Here is a 17,205-nt window from a genome sequence, read left to right on the forward strand (position 1 = left end):
AATCCTATGCTAGACAATTAACATTTTCATCTCCCTTTTTAGGATTTCGCTTTTGGACACTGCAATCCTGATCGAAAAGATGATTTAATATGATACCCATAACTGTCGCTTGAAATATCTGCCCTACATCATAGTGTGAGAAATAAGATGAAAAGATGGTATAAAGGGTCTGAAAGAGTTAAACATTCAGGATTCACATCTTATGATGAGACCAACCATAAACCAACCAGCTAACCAGTAACATCAAATGCCTCAATGATCAATATTGTAGATTGATGAAAGCCTGAACACTGAACACCCATTTTATTTATAAGGGTCTTAACCATCAGTCGTCCTCAGGTTTCTTTTCGAGCAGAATATTTTTTTCCTATAAGTTCCTGTTATTGATTAGTTTTACCATCAACACAGATTGCTGATAACTTTCATAATGTGAACTGCATCCTGTGGATTAGGGGGTATTTTCATCATAGGTGTCAGTCATACTGCAATTTTTGGGAACCCAAAATATTGGATTCAAGTTGTACAGCATTACTTGGCATAAACTGGAGATGGCTAATACAACATTTCCCAGAGTAGGAGGTATGTAAATACAGACAATCCATTTGTGGAAAGTGTTCCAATTAGCAAAGATATGTAGCTATAGCTGAATCTTTTTGGACAGGATCTCATTTCAAGACTTGACAATTTTGCAATAGTGCTTAGTCGTGAGGTTCCCAGCTGCCCGACTGTACTGCCACATTAAAAGCTGCAATAAAGCCTCATCTGGAAGCAACAGCTGCCTGGTCATCATCTTCTTTTGGCACACAACTGAACCGAAAGTACTTAAAAGTCAGAATTTTTCTTTTCATGCCCAGTACAGTGCTTGGCATTGCCATTCTGTAAGCATAGACTAAAAATGTACTGAGAGAAATAAGCAGCAAAAAAGACTAAGAAGATAAAAAATGTTAAAGTGGCAGGGAAAGAAAAAAAAATTCCAGAGAGGGCATCTCCAAGAAAGAAAAATAATTATTCATACTTGTAAGTGAAAAATGCTCGAGATGTTCAGAAAGAATACTCAGGTTACGCAACGTTTACCAAAAGCTAGGACATTATCGATTGATGAACAGATTGTTACACAGCAAGTTATTCCAAGCACAACATTAAAAGACTGACAACCATAGCTACATTGTATATCACGGTGTAGCTATTGGCAAATAAAGATGGGATTTATCTACAAGTTTTGATTGTCCTTGTGATTTTTTACTTAAATGTGATAGTGTTTGACACAACTGGTCACACACACATTAATTCATTTAGTTGTCTAGCATGAAACATTTTACTTTGCGGAAAGTAGACTCAGAAGAACACTTCAATATTTGGGTTTTTAAATTTGTCATAGCATAATCGTGTCACCCCACTTGAGATGGTGTTTAAGTGAACGTCTAGTCTGGAAACTAATTTACTCGTTATTTGAACAACAAATAAACATAAAGTTTTGTAACTTTCAAGATAATCTTTATGCACTTGCCTGGTTGGAGCCATGGATCTTACTTAATAACAATGTATTGTGGAATACTTTTTGCAACGGGTTACAGTAAATATGATTTTACATGCACGATTTAGAAAGAAGTGTTGGGTATGTCAAACACAATGAAAAAAAAAAAACGTGCAATGCATTGCTGATAACATTTAAACGTAAAGATGAAATACATTTTTTTCCAAACCAGGAGACAGTGACAATAAAAAGCCCTCGACTTACCTTATAAAACTGGGTGGGGGATGGGTAGTGGAAATGATGTGAGCGTCATTTAGAAACATCTTGTACTATAACGGGGAGAGTAGATTACGGAATGGTGACAAACACCAGGACACAAACACATCACTGGGGAGGAACTAAATAAATGTTGGCGCCTTTTTTTTCCACAGAAATCCGACACAAATTTGACAAGCTGAAACAAGTAAACACAGGTGTTACTAACCACAGGCTTCTGTTTGGGAAAAGAGCCTTGATTAATATCATTAGTCACATCTGTGTTTACCTGTTGTCCCATACTGTGGGAAAAATTAAAACAATCAACATTCCTGCATGTAATTATATGAAACATGAAGCATTGGAGGTTTCACTACACTAGGAGGCACACTGGACAGATTGGTCAAATGTGATTTTTCCTCTTTTTGGTTGAGCCATGATTCTGACAAGTGGCATTATTTAGCAAAATGCAAAATGTCCTCCTGTGCTTGTTGCATTTTGCCCTTTTTTGCCAAACAGAAATTAAATGCATGAAATGCAAAGCACAGATTCACAGAATCCAGACTTAATGAAGATTGTCGGATATTGCTGGACTGTTAAAATGTTTAAGACGATGACATTGGAAAGCATTTACTAATTTCTTTATAGCAGTATTATGATGGGCGGCTCGGGTTCTCATGGGTTCCTGGTTCAATTCCGACTTGCGCAGTTTGCATGTTTTCCTCCACGTCTGCGTGAGATTCCTAAAGGTTCTCGGGATTCCTGCAACAGGTTACTGGAAAAATTGGGAAAAATGACCCATATATGTGAATGAGAGAGTGAATGTGTTGCTGCGATTGACTGGCTACCAGTCCAGGGTGAACCCCTCTTCTTGCACGATGGCGGCTGGGATGTGCTCCAGCATCCCCCACAACCCTGAGTAGGATAAGCGATAAACAATGGATGCTTGGATGGATAGAATAACCACGGGATGAGAGAGTAGAGATACATGCAAGGCACACACCGGTTGTCTCCAAAGCTTGGTAAATGTATGCATGGATAATATTATGATCATTCACTGCCAGGGTTGTCATATTTTACATATAATACTGACAGCATTAATGCATTGCTTCAACAACTATGCTTAAATCTGTGTCAAATGAAAGAAATTAAATCGAAATAAGTTGCTGCTTTTTCAGGACAAATATGATTTAATGTTAAATAATGAATTTGTGACATTCTTTATTTGTATTTGCTTTTGAATAGAAGACCCCTTTATGTTTCTGTAGTATGGAACTGTTAGATGTTCATGTCCAGCAGCAAACAAAAATATGTAATGATGATCTTTATATTTTTGAAACGCTTCAATTCGAATTATCTGACGAACCACTGCCATGATGGTAAAGGCGTGTGTCTTGGTTGACGCAGCAGCAGCAGCAGGATGTGATGGAAGGCACAGAACGGGTTCCTGCACGGAAACCCATCACGGCACCTTCATTCTGCAAACTCCGAGTGTCCAGTGGTTTGGAAGACGGACAGATACCTCGAATGCGTCTTTGCGCGCCGTCCTATCCGCTGTGCGCTCTGGACCCCCCACCCTCCTCCCCTCCTTCCCTCCCTCCCTTCCCGCGCTCTCCATCTCCGCGGAGCCTGACGCACTCAGACGCAGCAGATGGTTCGGTCCTACCGGCTGCAGGAGCGCAAGCATTTGGTTTTTAGAAGTACTTTGATTCTGTCAAACTTCACGGCTGACCAGCGCCTTTACGTGTGAGGGTCGCTCCAAGGACAAAAACTCGACTTTGACCGTCCCGGATCCAACGTTTGGAGGCGGAATTTTGTGCCAAGGTAAGTTAAGATTTTTCTCGATCATATATTTCTTTGGGTTTTAAAAAGTAGGCAAGGAATGGGAAGCAACAGTACAAATACAGGGATTTAAAGTACTTTTTTATCCGCTTGACGGTAAGTGATAAACGAGTATCTTACACGGTACTTGAATTAAGAACAATTGACTTATGGAACTGCGACCGTCTTTAAAAGAAATAGTGAAGCAAAACCTTTCTAGCGCATCCTTGAGTGAGTACCTGTCAGTTGTAAGAAGTTTTGCAATATTTCAGCCTCATTGCACCACAAAGGGTGTTTCTATACGTTCATAGTGGTGTGTTCCTGTTTCAACATTAATGAGCATTTGAATTATGAATAAGCAGAACGGAACGCATCTGACCACCTCATTACCATTAATACTTACTTTAAAAAATATGAAGAGTTTATACATTACAGCAGCTTATATCAGACACACAGACAAGTCAAATGTGCTGTGATTCAGTGGGGATGCTGATGCCACAGCGCTTAGTAATTGAGCATGAAATGGTGATGTTGGGGGGTAAAATCCATCAAAACAGAAACCTTTACTTGAAAAATTGGGAATAATTGGGAACAATCTCTTAGGTTTTGCTTCATTTAAAATGTGGATCAGGTTGACAGTACTTTAAAATAGATGTGAAGGTATGTGAAGGCAGTGGCTGGTAGACATCATTTAGTGAAATTGAAAATTGCACATTAGTTGAGGTTCAAGTGAGGTTTGCTGTGACTCAAATTACACACAAGTGTGATCTGCAATGGTGCTGCATTTATTGCATTTTGGAAAAAATAGAAACAGTCCATCCTTTTCATTAAGTACGGTTTTAAAATCACAAAGAATCAGTGGAGGGATTGGATTTTTTTCTGTGAAGATCCTTGAGATAGGAACACTATTGTTTCTGCAGGCGTGCACATTCCCTCCCTGAGATGTATACAAGAGCAAAGCTCTGATGTTTAGTTCGAGTCTTACATTAAGACTGGGAACAAGTTTTAACCTACTTTAACTTACTGTATTAACATTCTCATTAATCATAGAGTTGTCATCTTTTACTGTGCTGTATCATTTTGTGCAAGTTAGATTTCTGGAATATGACATGTGTATTCATAAATGTATTCAAACAACCCCCCCAAATGCCCCTCGGGGACAAATAAAGTTTTTCTTATTCTGAATCTGAAAATAAGCAGCCTGCAACCCAAAGTTGAATACTTGTAGTGTAATCCTTACCGTGCTATTAGAAACCTAATTTGTACCTTAACCCTGACACCACAACAGTTACATATACCAAGGTCCTACAGTTTTCCATCTTGAAACATTTCACATCCTGGAGCCGGGACTCGCTAAAGAAACCCCACTGGAGCCTGCCCTATATATAACCCCAAAACAATCCACTATAGATTGATGTCATCCATCTGTAAGTGATGTCCTTAAGGACCTTAGAGATGAGGGATGCACACTCGGGAGGAAGGGAGGCACAACCAATGAGCCTAATGTACTAATGATTTGCTCAGACCCATAAGACGTCCAGACTTGCAAGAGACCCCAGGTGGGCAGCAGCATCTTGAGGAAAGAGCAGCAGATTACCACATAACCTTGCTATTTGTACACAATTAGCTCCCCTGCCTCTGCTGCCTGAAATTTGTCAAGAAGGTAGATGTAAGTCTGTGTGAGCTGCTTTGCATCATGGAGAGATTAGGAAATATGAAAAATTTCTTTAAACTGAAAAACTAATTTTGGCATATCACAAATTTCAATGAGCGTACGCTTTTCTTTTTTTCATGCCTTTTCTTCTCAGTATGCTACACATATTATTATTAATATTATTATCATTTTTTATTTTTATTTTTATTTTTATTTTTATTTTTATTTTTATTTTTATTTTTATTTTTATTTTTATTATCATTGTTTTATTATTATTATTATTATCATCACTATTATTATTATTATTATTATCATTGTATTATTATTATTATTATTATTATTATTATTATCATTGTATTGTTGTTATTATTATTATTATTATTATTGTTGTTGTTGCTGTTGTTATTACATATAGTACAGGTAGCCCACCCCCTGAGAGTATGCTTTGTCTGAAGATTTAATACATTTATTCTCCTGCTTGCATGTTGCTTTGTTCATGCTGATATATATTTTTTTTACATTTTTTTATTTAGCCTCAGAGAGTCCCCCACTGCTAGGGCCATACCACAACATCACATCATCACAAGTGCGCTGAGAGTAACTTTGCTGCAATAGGTAGAATAGACTATATATCAAATCAACGTTTAGTGGAATGTTCTGAGAGATAGACTGAAGATTGTCCAGTGTTTACATTTTCTGTTTTAAGTGAAAGAAGTTTATTTTTCGAACAGATATATGGCATCCTTTTTACAGAAAGTGAGAAGTGCACATTTTGACACCAAAGCAGAAGAACAGTCACCGAGAGGAGACAGTGCTGCCAAGATGATTGGAGAGTCAGTGATGTTTCCCATTGGGGTTGCAGGTGTTGTGAGGAAATATAAAATGGTTGGATTTTTGAATGTGGAAACAAGTACATTTTTGATAATGAAAGTGAAAGTGAAGCTAACCTCCCTTAAGTGTGTAAGGAGGAGATGTGAAGAAATAAGATATGGATAGGCTCACAGCAGTTTGTGTGCTAAGTGTAGTCTGTGGATTTGAAGAAAAAATTCAAATGCTTGTGGAAACTCAGCCACTGCTGACCATGATGATTGTATTGACTGTATGTAAACTACATGTAAGGTAGACCTCGTAAATATAAATGATTGGCATGCATTTTTTTTCTCCCAGGTTAAGATGTAATTTAAAAATCTCCACAGAAAGAATTTAATGACGATCAGTCATGCAAATGGGTTCTGTATCGTAAATAAATCTGACACTCTTGTTGCAGTGCAAACCACATCTTTTAAGGTAGAAAAGTAAATCATGCAGATATGCAGCTATACATATCATCCCTCCACAATAAGCTGATTTATCGCTGAATATTTTGCTTCGCCAGTTTTATCGCTGCTGCTGCTGCTGCTGTTTACCCATCAAATGCTGGCAACGCTGTCCTCAAATTAATCTAGCAGCCAAGTTGAAATAAATGATGCCATGAAGTCCCAGAGTAACTGCAACAAGAAAGAGTATTTTTTTTAATTTTCTTGCACTCCATTTACTATGGATCAATACTCTGCCATGAATAGTGAGTGCGTATGAAAATGACGATGAGTAAAATGTCGGTTATGGTAGTGATATAATCCTGAACTGGAACCTGTAGCTGCACGTAGCTGCTATGAAATCCATGCTTTGGGAGCTTCATCATGCATTTCAGTGCAGGTTACTTATTATCATAATGCACTAGCAAGCTTTATTACTGCTCCTACACACCACAGCCATCAATAACAATATTTCTTGTTAATATAATTATGGGTAGACCTTTGCACTCAGGGATCCTCCCATTCTGTGGAGTTAAAGTACATTATCAACTGAATATTGTTATTCTGTGGGAAACAACTTGCACTGAAGTACTGGTAGCCACTCCTACCTCTGGAGGAAACATGACAGATGTTGGATGAATGTGTTCCTGATGTCAGCATATTTTCTCTGATAGTTATAATGAATTTTGTTGTTTTTGTTTGTAACTTCATGTTGTAATATCTTTCAAGACTTTCAAAGTTTTTTTTTAAACTTTCAAACAGCAAGAAAATGACAGAAAACAAACCAAAAAAAAAAAAAAACCAACAAAAAACAAACAAAAAACCTTCCTACTATATTTTCCATCAGCTTCCTCTCAGTGATGAAAGACTTGATTTAAATAGAAATTTCAGGGGTTATTTTTGGGGATGAAAACGTATCACTATGAGTGTCCGAGATCCTGTATGTACTCTATATTGACTAAATTACATATAAGCGGGTCCTATGTTCCATGCAGGTGCGCTGAAGTGGTACCCATTGTCTGGGTGAATGATGTCTAATCTCCATCCTCAAGGAATTCTCCAGTAATGTTTGTCATATTTTCAATTTAAACTCTATTTACCAACACACATTTCACTTTGCCTGTTGAACTGTAAAGGATTCTATGGATTCAAAGTGTTTATTGTCATGTGTGCAGTAGGGAAATGTGTTTTCACGCACGAAGAAGGTCTTACTTTGCTGTTCTTATTGAAGCCGGCAATTTGTCAGGGTGTAAGTAGAAAGAAGCAAAACCGGTAGATGAGTAAAGACAAAAAAAAAAAAAAACAGGTGAGGAAAGTACAAGTTACGAGTATTTTACAATGGCAATGCCTATAGATCAATCACCACAAAACCGCTAATATTGCATTGGTTTCTAAATTTTAGCCATTGTCAGACGGACAGCTCATGGATTCTGAGAATGACAACAATTCAAAACATTTTGTGATCAAAGTTCAAGCAATACATAGAAGCTGCCAGTGGAAATTACATTGTGTGGTGGATACACAGTGTCCCCTGTTCAAAAACTGACTTTTTGACAGGGGTTTATTTGGCTTTGCAAATTAGAAAAATTAATAAATTATTAATATTTGTGAAAACTTTTTCAAATCAAATTCAGCATTGGAAAATAATTTGATGGTGACTTTATACCTTCAAAATCCAAACAGATCAAGTCCGAAAATAGGAAATAGAGGGAAATGAAAAAGAAATGAATGGTAAAAGGACACTGACTAGCAGAAATCAAATAAAAAGGGGTTTTTCAAACCAAATTGCTCAGTCCTTTGTTGGTCAGTACCAACCACCACATCAACCTAACATCAGATTCTAGGTTCCTTTATGACGCAAAGACACAACCATGGAGCCTCGATTTGTCCCGATGGAAACCATTTGCGAGATTTTTGAGGGTTTTGATGTACTAATAATACTGAATAATTCATTAATTGCCCAATTTATTAAAAAAAGGTTACCGTACTTCTTTCTTGCAAAATTCTATAACTGCTGGCATAGTTGGATTTTGTAAAGACATTCATATCAGAAAATGTGTTAAATTGTGATATACACCACTGCCTAATGTGTGAAGGTATTCACATCCAAATGGAAGATGATCATGAAATGAGATGAGAACAACTTTATTTATCCCGAAGGAAATTGTTGTGCCAGCGTTTCAAGCAAAAACATAACAGTAATAGATAATAGTAGGAAGGAGGGAGAATAAGAAATACAATGAAATATAAAATGTCAAGGTTAAGGCTATCAAGTGTTTTAAGGTCTTAAGTACAAAGATTTGAAGATTCCCTGCGGCTCAGGGAAGAGGAATTAAAAAGTCTGATATCCTCATCAAATCTTGTCATGGCAACTGGACTGGATTTTTTTCTCTTGTGGACATTCTACGTCTCACCTGAGAGGCTTCTTCAGTTCTAGAATAGTTCTGTTTCCAGGAAAAGAATTGACAACAATTAACCATGAACTGGATGGCTGAGAACATTCATAGACATCATAATGTAAGATTTATTTTTTCCCATTGAGTGTCAATACCAAACCATTTTTACATTTACAGTTTTGCTGTTGACATTTCTAAATCGCAAGGCGAACTGCAGCTTAATGCATTATACTAAATATTGACAATTCCAGACTCTGAGACCTTCTGAGATGTTTCTCCTCTTATTAGAACTGTTCTTTTCAATCACTTCATTTTGTGAGTTGTGATGATAATACTTCTGCATCACTTGAAAATCTGACATCACTGCACATGTCTGATAGGCCGGGTCAGAGGGGCCTAAAGCAGGGGTGTTGTCCTTTGCCTCCTCTGGCCTTTTCCCAACTCCTCCTTTTCTACTGATTATAAGAATCAGGGTTCCAGTTAAAGAAAGTAAGTGCTGTCACGGCAGAAAAGAACAGTACTTTGTTTTGAGCACAAGTGACTCTGCCAGTCAGTCAGAAGAATTAGGTTGTTAAGGAATAAAGTGAAGCAATCTGTTTATTGGAATGAAATCTATGGCAGCACGATTGACTGAAAATGTCTATCAATGAAACAGATGGAATTGCAGTATACAGGACTGTCTCAGAAAATTAGGATATAGTGATATTCTGAAAAACAAAAATGACTTTTTCATGATATTCTAATATAGGATTTTTGAGTTTTCTTAAGATGTGAGCCATAATCAGCAAGATTAAAATAATAAAAGGCTTGCAATATTTCAATTGATTTGTAATGAATCCAGAATGTATGACATTTTTGTTTTGTCATTGCATTACAGAAGACAAAGAACTTTATCACAATATTCTAATTTTCTGAGACAGTCCTGTATAATAAGATGGTTACATACGGCTCCATGCAGTTTCAATGAGCTGGTCTGCCAGGCATCCACGAAGAGAAATTTTTAAGGGGAATTTTAAATGAAAATTGATTAATATTTCACCTTAGCATTGATTCAGACAGCCACTGTAGACATTTTCATCTGTGGTGGTGTTACAGTGGTCTTGAGCTTGCACATCATCTCCTTTCCACAGTGCATCAGAGGTAATGGACCTCCTACAGAAAGAGGAGCAGCCTCCTACTCTGTCTCTCATTCACAAAGTGGAGGAGGCATTGATGGTATTTATAATTACCACTGTTCATATTCAGATCTATAATCATATTTATGAAAATGTTTACACTTTTCCTATCAGCACATATCCAAATGCACTGCTAACAGCAAAGTAGGAATTTCACTATACAGGGAAATGTTTCTATACTGTGCATGTGACAATAAACACTTTGAATCTTGAATCATGAATAATTAATCTGTAAAACATTCTGATTTTTCCAGCAGACATAGGATGCGTTTTCCATGATATTTCAGTGTGTGAGGAAACTTCCTCGGTAACTATCTATGGATTAATAGATGTTTGTAGAGTAATTAAAACAATGTTGTTCAAGACTTAAGTTGCAATAACAATCATAATAAAAAGAAATTAAATAAAAGTGTACTTGCTCCAACCCTTTGCATAGACCATGAGAGCCATGTCATTAGATGTATTATCCTCTCTTCTATTTGGTGTTGAACGAGATAAGCTGATGAAGGACAGAGTGAATCTATTCTGCATTAAAGTAGCATGACAAGGTTGCTGTTCCATTACTATATATGATGTTGATATGCCAGGTTATAGCAGTTGGTTACTGGAGTGACGGTAGTCTTTTTCTCTTTTTGGCTTTTCCCTTCAAGGGTCGTTGCAGCGAATCAACCTTAACCATCTAACCCTATTCTCTGTATCCTCCTCTCTCACACCAACTACCTTCATATCCTCTCTCACTACATCCATAAATCTTCTCTTTGGTCTTCCTCTAGACCTCCTGCCTGGCAACTCCAATTCCAGCATCGGTCTACTAATATATTCATTATCCCTCCTCTAAATGACCGAACCATCTCAGTCTGGTTTCTCTGACCTTCTCGCCAAAACCTCTAACATGTGCTGTTCCTCCGATAGACTCATTCCTGATCCTATCCATCCTGGTCACTCCAAAAGAGACTCATAGCATCTTCATCTCAAGATTCAAAGCGTTTGTTTTCAGATGTACAGTGTAGAAACAAGTTTCCCTGTACAGTGAAATTCCCCTCTGTGACCTCTAGCTCTGCCTCCTGCCTTTTTGTCATTATTACTGTTTCTAGACCACACAGCATTGCTGGTTTCACCACTGTCTTGTACACCTTTCCTTTCATTCTGCCTGATAATCTTCTATCGCATAGTATCCCTGACACTTTTCTTCACCCATTCCAACTTTCTTGAACTCGTCTCTAAACCTCTCCGCTGTTCTAGACTGTTGACCCCAAGTACCTGAAATCCTCCAACTTCTTGATCTCCACTCGCTTTAGCCTTACCGTTCCACCTGGGGTCCTCTCATTCACACACGTACAATCTGTCTTGCTGCGACTAACCTGGTCCACGGAGATTCCTGTCTAACCTCATCTGTCAGCCTGTCCATCACCACTGTTAACAAGAAGGGGCTCAGAGATGATCCCTGATGAAGTCCCACCTCCACGTTGGACTTCTCTGTTACCCCGACAGCGAACACCACTGTATCACAGCTAGCATACATGTCCTGCACCAAACGAACATACTTCTCTGCTGCACCAGGCTTCCTTATACAACAACAGAGTTCCTCTCTTGGTAACCTGTCATATGCTTTTTCTAGGTCTACAAAAATGCAATGCAGTTCCCTCTTGCTTTCTCTGGCCTTCTCACTCTCTAAAATCCTGTTACCGCTGCCTCTCCTCGACACTCCCATATCTCCTCAGGTTGATCATCAGGACCAACTGCCTTTCCACTCTTCATCCAATGCCTTCCTCACTTCACTTTTTCTAATCTCTGCTACTTTGTGGTCTACAATAGTCACCACTTTCTTTCAGCCCTTCCCTCTTTTTTTATTCTCCTCATTCATCACTTCTTCAAAGTACTCTTTCCATATTCCTATCACTTTTCTAGCATCTGTCAATACATTTCCCTTTCTACCCTTTATCACCTGGACCTGCTATACATCCTTTCCATCACTATCTACCCAACCGAGCATGCAAGTAACCTTTGGCCCTTGTTTTGCTTTTGACACCTCTATCTTTACCTTACACTGAATCGCCCTGGACTCCTGTCTTTTCTCACCAGTCCCCTCAGTGTCCCACTTCCTCTTTGCTAACTGCTTTCTCTGTATATACTATTGCACTTCCACATTCCTCCACCAATTCTCCTTATCTACTTTCCTTCCAGGTGATACACCAAGTACTCGCCTACCTGTCTCCCTAACTTAACATTAGCTGTAGTTGTCCAGTCACCTGGAAACTCTCCCTGACCTCCCAGAGCCTTTCTCAACTCCTCCCTGAAAACCATCCAACAGTCCCTTTTCAGCTTCCACCACTTTTTCCTCTGCTCTGCCTTTGTCCTCTTGATCTTCCTTGTCACCAGAGTCATCCTACAAACCACCATCCTATGCTGCCTGGCTACACTCTCACCTACAACTACTTTGCAGTCACTGATCTCTTTCGGGTAACCTCGTCTATATGAGATGTAGTCTACCTGCGTGCTTCTACCTCTGCTCTTATAAGTTATAAGTTTAATGTTCCTATCTTTTCTGGAAAAGATTTCCATCCTTTTTGCAAAATCTCCCACATCTGTCCATCACCTCTTCATCCCCTCTTTTGCCCCTCTTTTGGGGATATACTGCATCACTTCATCTAACTCAGTCCAGAACTCCCATTGCACCTGCGGGGCATCACCACTAACAACATTGAGCATCACACCTTCAATTTCCAGTTTCAGACTCACAAGTCTATCTGACGATCTTTTAACCTCCAGAACATTCTTAACAAACTCCTCTGCAAGATAACTCCTACTCCATTTCTCTTCCTGTCAGTACCACAATAGCACAATTCAAGCTTCTAGCCTTACTACCTTTCTACCTGGTCCCCTGGACACACTGTATATCCACCTTCCTTCTCTGCATCATATCGACCAACTCTCTACCTTTTCTTCTCATAGTCCCGATATTCAAAGTCCCTACTGTCAGCCCCAGACTGCTGCTTTTCCTCTTCTTTCTCTGCTTCCGAACAAGCCATCCTCCTCTCCTTCTTTGATCCACAGTAGCCCAATTGCCACTGGTATCCTGTAGGTCATAGGTACCAGTGGCGGTTGTTGTTAACCCGAGCCTCGTCCAACTTGGTATGAGATTATTAGGTTTGATTTGTATGTTTGGTTTTGGCAAAAGTTTTACACCGGCTGCCCTTCCTGATGCAACCATCTACATTTATCTGGACTTGGGACCGGCTCAGGGAGACACTGGCTTGTGCCCCTCCGAGGCTCGCTCAGGGAGACACTGGCCCGTTATTCCTGTGGCTGCATTACTGGGGTGAGTGTAGTAGAGGTGTGAATTGTGTGACCCCTTCGTCATTACCTAACAAATCTCTAAATGAGCTTTAATATTAAAACAAGTGGATTGTTTTCAGACAAATAAGAAAAAGAGCTCTGTTTTCATTGGATTTTTAAGACAAGGACTTGTATTGATTTCTGAAAGGTGCAGTAGTGTAGGCAAAGAAAACAGGTTGAGGGAAAACTTTATTCAGAGCACTTTACTTCTCTGCATACCTTACAAAACGAAATAAATGGTAATGGATGTCTTTGTTTACTGATGCCATGGATTTATTAACACTAATAAGGTTGTAATACAACTGCAGGAGTACTTATACATTATACATTATGCATTACATATGCACGATAAATATCATTTAAAGCAAAGGCACAATGTGCACTCACTGCACTATCCTCTTGCCGAAGCCAGATGTCATGTAGATATTTGAGTGTTAAAGACTATGTTTTTGATTGTGTTGCATTATTAGATAGATGTGATTTGATGTGTACTTAGATAGTAAAATACAGTCTCAATCTTCTTCTCCTCCTTTTGGCTTTTCTCCTCCACAGTGAATCAACCTTCTCAATCTAACTACCTTCATATCCTCTCTCACTACGTCCATAAATCTTCTCTTTGGTCTTCCTCTAGACCTCCTGCCCGGCAGCTTCAATTCCAGCATCCGTCTACCAATATATTCACTATCCCTCCTCTGTAGATGAACGAACCATCTCAGTCTGGCTTCTCTGACCTTCTGGCCAAAACATCTAACATGTGCTATTTCTCGGATAGACTCATTCCTGATCCTATCCATCCTGGTCACTCCCAAAGAGAACCTTAGCATCTTCATCTCTGAAAATACATTCTCAATAATGTATTGAAAAAATTGAGATATAAAAAGAATACTTACAGTTTTATAAGAATAATCATCATTCATTCATTCAATTCATTCATTGCAGCTGACATTGGCCAAGAGGCAGGGTTGGACATGGACAGACCACCTGTCAGTCATGAGTCCACAATTCTGGATATGTTGTATATCAGCCAACAGCTTAACCTTTTTAGTATACAAATACTACAATCATTTTCCTGTTTATTTGTTAATTAAATTATTTTCATTGTTCTCATTTCTGTGTGCCGTGAATGGCAGCATTTCTAATTGCATTGTATTCAAAGCTTGCAAAGGCAATAAACAAATTCTCATTCCAATCCTAACTAGGGATACAAACTTGGAATCCTTTAATTATGCTCATGCTTGTTTTATTAAGACTTGGCATATTTCACAATTAATTTAAACCACAATTCTAACCCTTGTCAGCAGATAAAAGGAGGCGGGAAACTGCTGAGGAAACAGGTGGCAGACATGAATGAGAGGCATGGTGCTCCAACTAAACAACAAATATGATTCAGAACAAGTGCTGCTGCTGCTTGTCAGTGAAATACACAACAGTTATTTAATGATGTACCCTAGTGTTCTATCTCCTCTTCTTGAAAAACAGAAATAAATCTCTTGGAATCTTAAAAATATAGCATCCCCCTAAATATAGAAATATGCAGCACACGACATAGATCCTCTTCTTGCGTCTCTCTGCAATGAGCAACAGTACTGTACTATAATGCCACACTAAATGACTTTGTAACCAAGGCAACTAACAACGGGCGCATAGAAGGGTCAGATTTGCTGTTGAAGTGTGAAGAGGAAGCATTTCAGATTTTACACTAAGTAAATGGGCAATCTCTTTTGTACAACATTGTTATTATAAAATCAAAAAGACTCACGTGTTCAGTCACATACACAAACCATAGCTTTTCGCTGACAGACATTGCTCAATGTCTTTGAATAAATTTAGGTAAAGGTACAAATCTGGCAATAAATTAAATGCCAATTCAGAAACAAGTTTTGGGGCAGTGAGCGCCTCCATTTGCAACAAAATTCACACCTAATTCATTTATTTCATCCCCTCCCATCCCGATGATCCCTGTGTCACATGCACAGCATTACCTGGCTCATCACCAGGCCTGATGTCTCTGTGTTCAGTGTGAACCCATCTCGTCTCACTGACACACTTAGAACACATTCATTGTATGAATGCCGAGACAATATTGGAAAACAAAAGTATATTTAGGTACACACTGCTGCTATTGACTGGAGAAGAGAGCTCAGATAGGCTTTTTCATTCACGTAGGAGGAAAAGAAGCAAGAGTCTAACTGTGCTTAGATAGCTGGTTTCTGTTGTGCAGTGTGTTGTGCTTACTGCCACATTAACTTGGAGTATATGAGAAAGGCCAAACAAGGATCACAGGTCTTTCATTATGGGCTTTGAATGTTCTGGCTCCAGCTTTCACATTAATTATTGTATTGGGACTGAGCTAAAATCATGAATTATGAATCCTATGATATCCAAATTTACTGTAATTAATATTATAATTTAAAAACATCTTCCTATTTTTCAAATCATGGTATATCAGAGAATAGGCAATTTAAAATAGTTGGGAATTCCATACTAATTGTAATAATGGTAAAATAACAATTTATCAATTCCTGTGGGGAAATTCATTCTCTGCAATTAACCCATCATGGATGAACCATAAGCAGTAGGCATACTGTCGACCGGCGCCAGGGGAGCAGTTAGTTTCAGTGCCTTGCTCAACAAAACTTCCACACTAGGAGGAGCCGAGAATCAAACCAGAAATGTTCGGTTCCAAAAACGATTGCTCCACCTCCTGCACCTCGCGCCCCACAAAATGTCCTTTTGAATATTTTTATCCCCGTATTGGTCCTATTGTGCCCACACAGCTGCATTTATCCACAAACTACTGTAATATCCTTCTAATGGCTTGCACCAGAAATCCAACTTGAAAGTTTTAAAAATAGGCAAACAACACTGCCAGCCCCGGAATCATTAGTCACAGCAATTTAACCACAAGAGCCATTTAGTCTCTGAAGTGGAAATGTTGATGAAGTTATGCACTGTTGTTTCAGACAGGTCTAAAGAAAGAGAAAATATTGGTGAGCACAGAACTTTGAACATCTATCATTATGTAGGAATCAGAAAAACAACAAAACCAAACCAAAGAAAAAATAAACACTTTGATACTGTTATCACCATCACCATCATCATCCGAGCAGCTGCTAAATAAACCCTGCTGTGACACCTCTCACCTATTTTGATCTGCACTTAACATTGATGGCTCTTAAACATCGTTCCATGGTACCTTTATCTTATCTACTTTGTTTTTGTTTTGGCAAATAAGAAAATATTAAATTAATTAAAAAATACTAAACAGGTAGAAACATAGATGGCTGAAAAAATTAAATCTTGCAGGCATAAATGAAACAACGGATGCTCCTCTACTCTGATAGATTAGATAAAGACTACAACCATTTTAACACTACCCTCTGTACTAGCACTGACCACTTAGTTTTGTATTACGCAACTGGATAAACAATGAGGCATAACAATCTGACACCCAGCCATCATATAAGTAAACCTTCACTTCGATAAAGTATTATCAGAAATGGCAAGCCACAAACCTGTGCCATTATTGTTATTGTTATACAGTTTTGTCCTATTTGATCAATTTTGCAACAGCTATATAAAAACAATATTGAAAATCTTGAAACATATCTTCGTTTGTATAAAATAGTAAAAAAAAACTTTCGCTCATAGGCCGCCATTTTTGTTTACGTGGGAATTCTGTCTGGGTAGTGACCTCACGAGGTTGACACGGGGTTCAGTCCCATTCATTTTACTGTACGGTGCAAAAACATGTCATCTGTACAACTTTTCCCATTTGAACCTGAGAGATATTTGAGTG

General features: G+C 38.4%; 1 protein-coding gene across 1 annotated transcript in view; it reads left to right on the forward strand.

The window, feature by feature from the left end:
* Positions 1 to 3,413: 3,413 nt before the first annotated feature.
* The window catches only part of camkvb (CaM kinase-like vesicle-associated b), a 53,429-nt gene continuing 39,637 nt past the window's right edge, over positions 3,414 to 17,205 (forward strand). Inside the window, exon 1 of the mRNA XM_086168453.1 lies at positions 3,414 to 3,553. The gene's annotated coding sequence lies outside the window, so the exon portion shown is untranslated. The remainder of the gene's footprint in view (positions 3,554 to 17,205) is intronic.

This window comes from Fistularia commersonii, chromosome 21 (genome assembly GCF_037954325.1).
Source record: "Fistularia commersonii isolate RoL2024-O1a breed Wild chromosome 21, RoL_Fcom_v1.0, whole genome shotgun sequence".
Classification (NCBI taxonomy): Eukaryota; Metazoa; Chordata; class Actinopteri; order Syngnathiformes; family Fistulariidae; genus Fistularia; species Fistularia commersonii.